The following is a 9,913-nucleotide window of genomic DNA, read 5'->3' on the forward strand; positions in this document are numbered from 1 at the left end:
AAGGAAGGCCAGGGCCTGGGGTGGAGGGGGTGAGAACACGGAGGGAGGCCTGAGGAAAATGCTCTCCTATTTGATCCGTCTATTTTTTTTCATTATATATCAACCCTCCTTCTCCACAGGGGGCATCCCAAGCATACATCCCTGAGATAATTTCTGGGACAGAAGAGGCACAGATGTCCCGCCAGGTTACTACTCCCTCAGCACAGGGGACCTGGGGCTCCCAGATGGTCTCTTTTTCAAGGGTCCCTGACCAGGGTGGGGCCTGATACAGGCCCAGCGAAGAAGCAGCAGGCCAGATTGATGAAGGAGCAGGAAGGATGGCATGGTGGCATTATGCTGTCCGTCTGTCTGTCTGCTTCTGTAGGCTGACCACGAAATCTCCGGTGGCGTGGAGGGGGAGCTTGGCCGGAGCTGGCGTTCCATCTGACTCTTTTTTTTTTTTTTTTTAAAGATTTTATTTATTTATTGGAGCTGGCCTTCCAGATGCCCAAAGCACCCGAGGCGGGACAAGCGGAGCAGATTGGGGGCTGGGATAGGCAAAGGCTTTTGGTTTGTGCAAGGATCCCCAATTTTTATCTCCATAACATTATTATGATTATTGTAAAATTTTGGTCATAGGAGCTTCATTACCTGCTAGACCATCTAGACAGAAATATGTGGTAAATGAATGAAAACAAGAGTCACAAACTTAGGAGAGAGGCAGGCATTTTTAGACCAGTTTAGGTACAGACATTCACCAGACTGGACTGCTGCTGTTTTTTTAACAGTCAACATAAAACTTTTTGCCATGAACAAAACAATATAATTGACTTTCAGAACTGTCCAAATTATTTTTTTTAAACACGATTTTATTTTTTTCACATTACTTTAGGTATCAGATTTTCTTTGGCAAATTTACCCCGCATACCAGATTTTCATCTTAGAGCCTTGTTTATATTTACATAAGTGATGTTCACCTATACCTTTTTCTAATTCCTAATGGTTTATATCTTCTTTTTGTGTATCTTTTAAGTTGTCCTTCTCGAAGACATTTGGAGGAAAAATTATGAATGAAATACCTATACCTTCTTCTTCATTTCCGTTATAGGGTGGCATCTTACTATCTAACCCACAGTGGCCCATCAGCTGAGGGAAGCTGGATTTCTTGTTCTCCTCAGACACAGTTGGCTGCATGTCATAAAACAACAGCTGGCTAAAGCTTCTCCACTTCCTTATTAGCAGCTGTAACCCGGTCACGGTCTGAGCCATATATTTTGACAAGTTTTAACCTCTGAAGAAGGTCTTTTTTTTGAACAAGCTCACTAATTTTGCTTTTTCTTCATTTAATCTTTGTTTGAGAAGATTCTCTTTTGCAAAATCCTTTTGGGGGCCGCTGCATGACCTAGTATCAAGTGACTGATATACACATGCGTTAATATTCTTAAAGGTGTTTTTCAAATATGTCCTTTCATCAAATTCATCGTATGTTTAAAATTTTCTGGATATTCCAACAGTTTTCTCTGGTTGGAGATGCTGCTTCGTCTGAAGAAGGCTGATCATTTTCTTCATGCTCTATTGATGACATTTTGCCACACTGCAACAGGAATTAGACCAAGATCTTATTTTCCTGAGTTGTTCTCGAAGTGTTGCCGTCACAGGTGGTTTCCTCGAACAGTTTGTGTGAGGGGGAGGTGGATTGGCACAGGCTGTGGAATGCTGGGGAAAGTGCTGAGTCTGATGGATTTTTCTATCTTGAAAATGAAATCTTGGTTTACCTCACATAAAGAGAGCTCTTCTGGATTCCACAGTCACTCCCTAGGTCCCTGCCCCATGCCAGGCATCCCAGGGGCAGGACCTCAAGAAGGCGTCTATGAATATTAGTTTCCTGGCCTGCCATGACAAAATACCACAAACTGGGTGACTTTAAAGTAACAGAAATACATTCTTTCACAATTCTGGAGGCCAGCAGTCTGAAATCTAAGGTGCCCAAGGGTTGGTTTCTTCTGCTGGCTGTGAGGGAGAACACATTTCCTATTTCTCTCCCAGCTTCTGGTGATAGAATATTGTGGACCCTTGGCATTCCTTGGTCTGAGGATGCAACACTTCAACCCCTGCCTCTATATTCACATCACATTCTTCTCTGCATCCTTGGGTCTTTCTCTTTTCTGTCTCTTTTAAGGATACTATCATTGGATTTTGAGCCCATCCTGATTCAAGGTGATCTTATCTTAAACCTTGCCTTGATTACATGTGCATTATTTCAAATCAGGTCATATTCCAAGCTTCTGGATGGACATGAATTTGGCAGGGGCACTACTCAACCCAGTACACTGCATATTTTATTACAGTTTTGCCTACTTGGGGCTGACATGCCTTTTTAGGACCATCCAAACTACTTTGAGGTTGACTGCTTTAGCAAGGCCCATGACTTTTTGCAAATGAAAGACTATTTAGGTTGTGAAATACTTGTTATGGAAGTGTTTGGTTAACTTGGAAATCCAGTCACATCACCAAAGAAGTTTTAACTTTACATTTATCAATGAAAGAAAAGAAGACAACATTCCTCTGAAAACATAGACTCTCAACTATGTTAAAATTTTCACATGGTTATTAAGTAACTAAAATTTTTTGTATTGTATTCTAGTGAAAATAAAGTTTTTCATCAAATGTGCCCATCAAGAGTTAGACTAAATCATTTCTTAAAAGTCTTGATCAAAAACTACATGTAGCCATTTCAAGAATGAAAATTATATACTAGAAGTTATATTCATGATAACAAATTGAGAAACACATTAAATATTTGAAAACAATTTTTGAAGCTTAAACTTAATATTTAATATTTTTCTAAATACTGGAAATTGTGTGTTTTTTTAAAGATTTTATTTATTTATCTGAGCGAGAGAGAGAAAGAGAAAGAGAGAAAGTGCACTAATGAGAGGAGAGACAGAGGGGGAGGGAAAGGGACAAGCAGACACCCTGATGAGCGCAGAGCCCAGCCCAATGTGGGGCTCCATCTCAGGATCCTGACATCATGATCTGAGCCAAAATCAAAAGTCAGGCACTTAACTGACTGAGCCACCAGCTGCCCCTACAATTCTGTATTTTTACACAGATGGAATGATAATACACATATAATGCAAAAATTGGCTCTTTCTCTTTAAGTATAATGTTTAGTCTTCTTTTCTTATAAGTACGCACAGAACCATGTTGTTTTAAAAAATGGCTGAACAGTACTCCGTATTGTATGGCTGTGTCAATGTTCTCTAATTTATTGGTATCCTTTTAGAGCATTTAATTTTCAGATTTGTTTTGTTTTGCTATGAGGAATAATATGATGATGAATATTTGGGCAAAAATATCTGTGAAATAAATTCCTAGAGGCAGAACTGTGGTGTCAAAAGTGATGTGATTTACCCTTTAGATAGATATTGTGAAATTGCTAACAAACTTTAACACCAGTTTATTCTCTCCCGGTTTGAGAGGGAGCCTGTTTTCCTATATAGTTTCCAACAGTCTTTTAATTTGTAGTCTGAGAGTTGGAAAGTGCTATCTTCTTCTTCTTCTTTTTTTAATTATGGGTGAGAAAATAAAAGGGAGATAATGAGAAGCTAGATGCTTATCCTAAATAATTTGATCAGCAGTCATCTGTTGGAGAAAACCTAAGAACTCAGTAAAAATTTATTCTGAGGCAGTAGAAGAAAAATGGGAAATTGTGATAAACAATTTTGGTAGAAAAACCAACTTTGTTTTCACTTTAAGAGTGTTTTTAGCCTTTATTATAATGGACACTGACAATGAACATGGGGACTGTTGCCCTAGAAGACAAGTTATAGAACACGGATGACGAGACTGAGGACTTTTAGAAATGGAGTAGAGTCTTATATATAATTCATCTTATATTATCCTCTTATATAGAACTAGTAATGATTTTAGACAGGTCATTAGCCCTTATGTGTCTATTTTCACATGTGTGTAAAGTAAGGGGCTAAGACCTCAGCATCTTAACAAACTTTATGAATCTAAGAAGGGTCTTAATTCAGTAAGTATTACCATTTGATGAGGATTTCCAAAATGAAAATGTCCCAGTTCTAATTCTCCAGTAGATGGTGATATCACAACACTCAAAACAGTTATTGATCTGACTGCAATTCTCCTCTCAAAAAGACATTCTGAAATGTCAGAAATATTCTTTGCCATTGTAGTAGAATTTTAATTTTACACAAAAAGTACATTTATAAAATGTATTATGTTACATTTAATGTTATACAAAAAGTGCATTCGTAAATTTTTTTATGTTACATTTAATATATTCACTTAGGGTATCAATGGATTGTTAATTTTTTCCTTTAATGTGTAAAGAAATAGAATTCCAAATACAGTTACTTCAGATGATGTGATTTGCTATCTGTCACAATTTCCATATTTCAGTTAATTTTATAAATATTTTGGATTCAGTTAGTAGATTTATTTAATTAGAAGACTGAGAGGATGCAGACTGAGCTTTGTATATCTTAATAAAACTTTATGGACATCCAGTTGGCTCAGTCAGTTCAGTGTTCGACTCTTGGTTTTGGCTCAGGTCATGATCTCAGGGTTGTGGGTTGAGCCCCACATTGGGTTCTGGGCTAAGCGTGGAGCCTGCTTGAGATTCATTCTCTCTCTCTCTGTCTGTCTCTCTCTCTCTCTTTTACTGCCATTTTCCCCACTCACTCTCTAAATAAGTAAATAAAATTTAAAAAAAAAACCTTAAAAATATTGCATAAGAAGATAGTAAAGGAAAGCCTCAAATAAGGTCTCTGGATATCTAGTCAGAAAGAAAGTCAGCTTCTGCTAATTGTATAATTATACAAGGATATCAGCCAGAAACTTAGTTCACAGAATGGCAAGATTTTAATATATTCTTCAAAAAATCAATTGCACACTTACATTAATGACACATAGTTAGAAGATAAAATTAAAAAAGAAATAAATGTAATGACTTAGCAACAAAAGCCTTGCAAAAGTGGATAGTGATTTATCTTGGAATGTAAAATATATATTGAGGGAATATAAGAAAATCTTAGTAGGAAAAATAAAGGAAGACACTCATAATTATGTAATTAAGTACACTGCACATGAAAATACTATTCAAGGTAAACATAGATGAAATGTAAATAGATGTTAAGAACCTATATGGAATATTTTACACAAATTGTCAAGTTAATAGTAAAAATATGCAAAAACCAGAAAGGAAGTACATAAAAATTTTTAAGATATTAGTAATCAACATACTCTATAAAATTTTAAAATAGTTTGCAAAACATTTGTTAAAAGGTAACTTGAGAACAATGTTAAATGTACATTGAAATAGAAAAAAATTAAAAATGGGTAATTATACAAAAATGTTCTTCCCAAATATAGCATGTTTACAGGTCTTCTTATCATATAAAGAAAGGTATGTTAACATGAGTTATTTCTACAAGAATTGATCCTGATGAATGTTATCAATACATGACCATGTACTAGTTCTTAATATGCAGAGAAGAAAATCTTAGAAATTTTTCTTTATCTAAAAAACCAAAACAAAACAAAACAAAAATGTAGGTTAGGAACAAAGAACCACAGAAAAGATTTTTACATATTGTTTCCTTGGGAAGACATGTAATCTGATGTATAATTTTTAAATAGGACAATAAAATACTCTGAGTTAATTTAGGAGTATTTCCTGAAAAGAAGGCTAGTGGATGAATTCAGAGCCTGCAAATTTCAATTTTTTTTTTTTAAGGAAAGAATGAATACATCTTAGCTATCAAAACTCTTCCAGTCTGAACACAGGAACCAAATAGACTTGGATAAGTGGTGTAAGTGGTATCTAAACTCTCATAATCTGGACTCAAGAAAAAAGTGGATTAAGATAATAAGGGATACTTCTATATTATTACAGAGTAAAGCAAAATTGAAAAGAGAAAGTAATCTAAGAAAACAAGCTGTCAATTTTGTCAAGTGCAGGTTATGAAGGCACAAAAGTATTTTTCTGTCTCTAGGGCACACAGAGCACTTCTCCCAGCCTGCCTTCAAGGTAGGTGTAGCCACGTGTGTTCAAATGAGTTCAATCTTCTAAACCAGACCCATAAAAACCTCCTGTGTGATCCCTCAAACTCTTCCTCTATTTCCCAGCCAAATGCAGAGGAAGGAATGGCCAACAGCTCCACAGCCCAGGTGATGGTAGAGCCACAGATGGAAGAAGGAGTGTGGGTCCCTTAGCTGATGTTTACCTGAAATGTTTGTATTCAGCTTTGTATGAGCAAAAATTAAACTTCTACTATGAAATTTTGGAATTTGTATTACAGCAACTAGTGCTACTTATTCTAACTAATACATGATACTGGGTTTTAATTTCTATTTGAAATTTACATTCAAATAGAAAAAAAACTAGTTAGAAAGTTTTTCTTATACTTCTTATATTTCATATAAGAAAAAAATCACATTTAATTAAGGTATACATAATATTTTATGTGCTACTTTCTTCACTTAACAGTTCCATGAACTTATATTTGTATGCAAGGAATGCTGACATGCCAGCAATCTTTAACAGTATATTAGTATTTTAACTAATTAATGAATTTTGAAAGAGAGAGAGTGCGTGAACAAGAGGGTGGGGGTAGGCTGAGTGAGGCAGAGGGAGAGAGAGAAAATCTTAAGCAAACTCCATGCCCACCTCGGAGCTGGATGTGGGGCTGGATCCCACAGCCCTGAGATCATGACGTAAGCTGAAATCAAGAAGTAGACGCTTAACCAATTGAACCACCCAGGTGCTCTTAGTATTTTGCATTGTTAATATTCTCTATTATTACTTATTCATTCTCATCTGTTTGGCATTAAGTTTCCAATTTTTCACCTAAGTTGCGCTGTTCAGTACCTCTGCACTAATTGTTTTGGGGACTTTATTCAAAATTGAATTATTTGGTCAAATAAATGAAAGGCTGAAAAGGGTAAATGTGGTCAGTGCCTCCTATATACTCTACAAATTCCTAAAAATCACTGAGATGTGCAAAATTCTGCAATCAAAAATTATGACCCACAAAAGAAAAAATGGTAAGTTGGACTTCGTGGAAATTAAAAACTTCTGTTCCATGAAAGACACTGTTTAGAAAATGAAAAGACAAGCCAGATTTTGAGAAAACCTTTGCAAAACACACATTTGATAAAAATCTGGTATCCAAAATATACAAGTTCTTAACACTCAACGGTAAGGAAAGAACCCAATTAAAAAAAAAATGGGAAAAATCTGAAGAGACACCTTACCAAACAAGATATACAGATGGAAAGTAAGGATGTGAAAAGATGCTCCGCATCATATGTCATTAAGGAATTGCAATTAAAAAAATGAGGTACTATTATACACCTATTACAATGCCTATAATCCAAAACACTGACAACATACAATGCTGGTGAGGATGTGGAGAAACTGGAGCTCTCATTTATTGCTGGGGGGAATGCAAACTGTTACAGCCACTTTGGAAGGCAGTTGGGTAGTTTTTACAAAATTAAACATACTCTTAACACGACGAAGCAGAAACTATGCTCCTTGAGTTAAAAACTTAATTGTCCTTAAATGACTTGAAAACGTATGTTCACACAAATAGTTATAGTAACTTTATTCATAATTGCCAAGCTTGGAAGCCACCAAGCTTTGGAAGTCTTGGAAGCCTTTCAGGAGATTAATGGATAAATAAACGATGGTACATCCAAACAGTGGGATATTATTCAGCATTAAAATGAAATAAGCTACCTAGTCAACAAAAACACATGCTAAAATCTTAAATATATTACTAAGGGACAGAAGTCAGTCTGGAGAAGCTCAATACTATATGATTGCAATCATATGATATTTAGTAAAAAGCAAACCTATGGACAGTAAAAAGATTAGCAGTTGCCAGGTGTTAGTGGCATGGAGGGAACAGGTAAGTGGAGTACAGGGGATTTTTAGAGCAGTGGAACTATTGCACAAGATGCTGTAATGGTAGATACATGTTATTATACATTTGTCAGAATGCAGGAATGTAGAACACAAAGACTGAAGTATGGATTTCAGTTACTCATGATGTATGAATATTGGCCCATCAATGGTAACAATGTACCCCACTAGTATAAGATGTTAATAATAGAGGAAACTGTTTTGGGGAATTCTGTGCTTCCCAATCATTTTTTCTACACACATAAAACTGCTCTAAAAAATAAACTCTATTAATTAAACAATCAAACAAACAAACAAACAAACCAGACCACAGGACAAAAATGGAGGTAAGGGCATGACACTCAAACACTTCATCAGTGACATAAACTGACCTGATACAGAATGATCAGAGAAAAGATAATATTTTAAAAATACTTTAGTTAAGGGGAGCCTGGGTGGCTCAGTTGGTTAAGTGGCTGCCTTTGGCTCAGGTTATGATCTCAGCGGTCGTGGAATCAAGCCCTGGATCGGGCTCCCTGCTCAGCAGGGAGTCTGCTTCTCACTTTCCCGATTTCCCCCACTTGTGTACTCTCTATCTCTGTCAAATAAATACATAGAATCTTTTAAAAAAACGATAAAAGAATAAAAATACTTCAGTTAAGGGCAAACTTTTTAAAAACCCTCAAATTGTCAAAGCTGGTGTGACTAAAAAGAAACCGTCATACTTACTTATTGACTTAGGCTGCTCATCTTTATGAGTGATACAAATGCATAATAGGGCCTGTGGATGGGTGTGGTTCCTCTGAGGGGTGCATGGAGGCAGCTGGTACATATCTGAGGGGTGTGTGTGTGTGTGTGTGTGTGTGTGTGTGTTTTGTGTATTCCAACTGGTTCAGCTGGGTGCAATATTGCTAGTGTTTCTTGCAGACAAATTTGCACATAAGGAAACAAAATTTGCATTATGTTCAAATTGTTCTCAAATTAATGAATTAATTAATTGTGCCAGAAAAAAATTCAAAGCAAGCATTATCACAAAACTGAATGATACTCTAAGTCTTATTATAAACAGCAGTCTTCCACTTCACCATTTCTCCTTCACAAGTCTATCCTCCAGAGCCACAGCTTTCAAAATTTTTTTAAAAGATTTTATTTATTTATTTGACAGACAGAGGTCACAAGTAGGCAAGAGAGGCAGGTAGGGAGAGAGAGCAGGAAGCAGGCTCTCCACGGAGCAAAGAGCTGAGTGTGGGGCTTGATCCCAGGACCCTGGGATCATGACCTGAGCCAAAACAAGAGGCTTTAACCCACTGAACCACCCAGGTGCCTCCAATTTTTTTTTTTTGTCTGTTTCTTCTTCCTCTTCTCCTCCTCCTCCTTCCTCTTCTTTAAAATTTTTATTTATTTATTTGTTAGAGAGAGCACAAGCAGGAGGAGCAGCAGGCAGAGGGAGAAGCAGGCTCCCTGCTGAGCAAGGAGCCTGATACCAGATTCAATCCCAGGACATAGGATTGTGACTTCAGCCAAAGGCAGACGCTTAACTGACTGAGCTGCCCACGCATCCTGATGCACTCATTTTTTGATGTTTACAAGTGAACTACTGCGCCCACTAGGCTTTTTTTGACCTTCTTACACCAACCCCCATTTTCTCCCATGGCTATATCAGTAGACACTCCATGTTGTTATGGATTTTTTTTTTAAATTTTTAATTTTTTATAAACATATATTTTTATCCCCAGGGGTACAGGTCTGTGAATTGCCAGGTTTACACACTTCACAGCACTCACCAAAGCACATACCATCCCCAATGTCCATAACCCTACCCCCCTTCGCCCAACCCCCTTTGCCCCAGCAACCCTCAGTTTGTTTTGTGAGATTAAGAGTCACTTATTTTTTGTCTCCCTCCCAGTCCCATCTTGTTTCATGGATTCTTCTCCTACCCACTTAAGCCCCCATGTTGCATCAACACTTCCTCATATCAGGGAGATCATATGATAGTTG

At 36.8% G+C, this 9,913-nt stretch overlaps 1 pseudogene; it reads right to left on the reverse strand.

Moving 5' to 3' along the window:
- Positions 1 to 975: 975 nt before the first annotated feature.
- Positions 976 to 4,176, reverse strand: LOC122905345 (annotated as a pseudogene).
- Between the last annotated feature and the right edge of the window lie 5,737 nt (positions 4,177 to 9,913).

This window comes from Neovison vison, chromosome 4 (genome assembly GCF_020171115.1).
Source record: "Neovison vison isolate M4711 chromosome 4, ASM_NN_V1, whole genome shotgun sequence".
NCBI classification, from domain to species: domain Eukaryota; kingdom Metazoa; phylum Chordata; class Mammalia; order Carnivora; family Mustelidae; genus Neogale; species Neogale vison.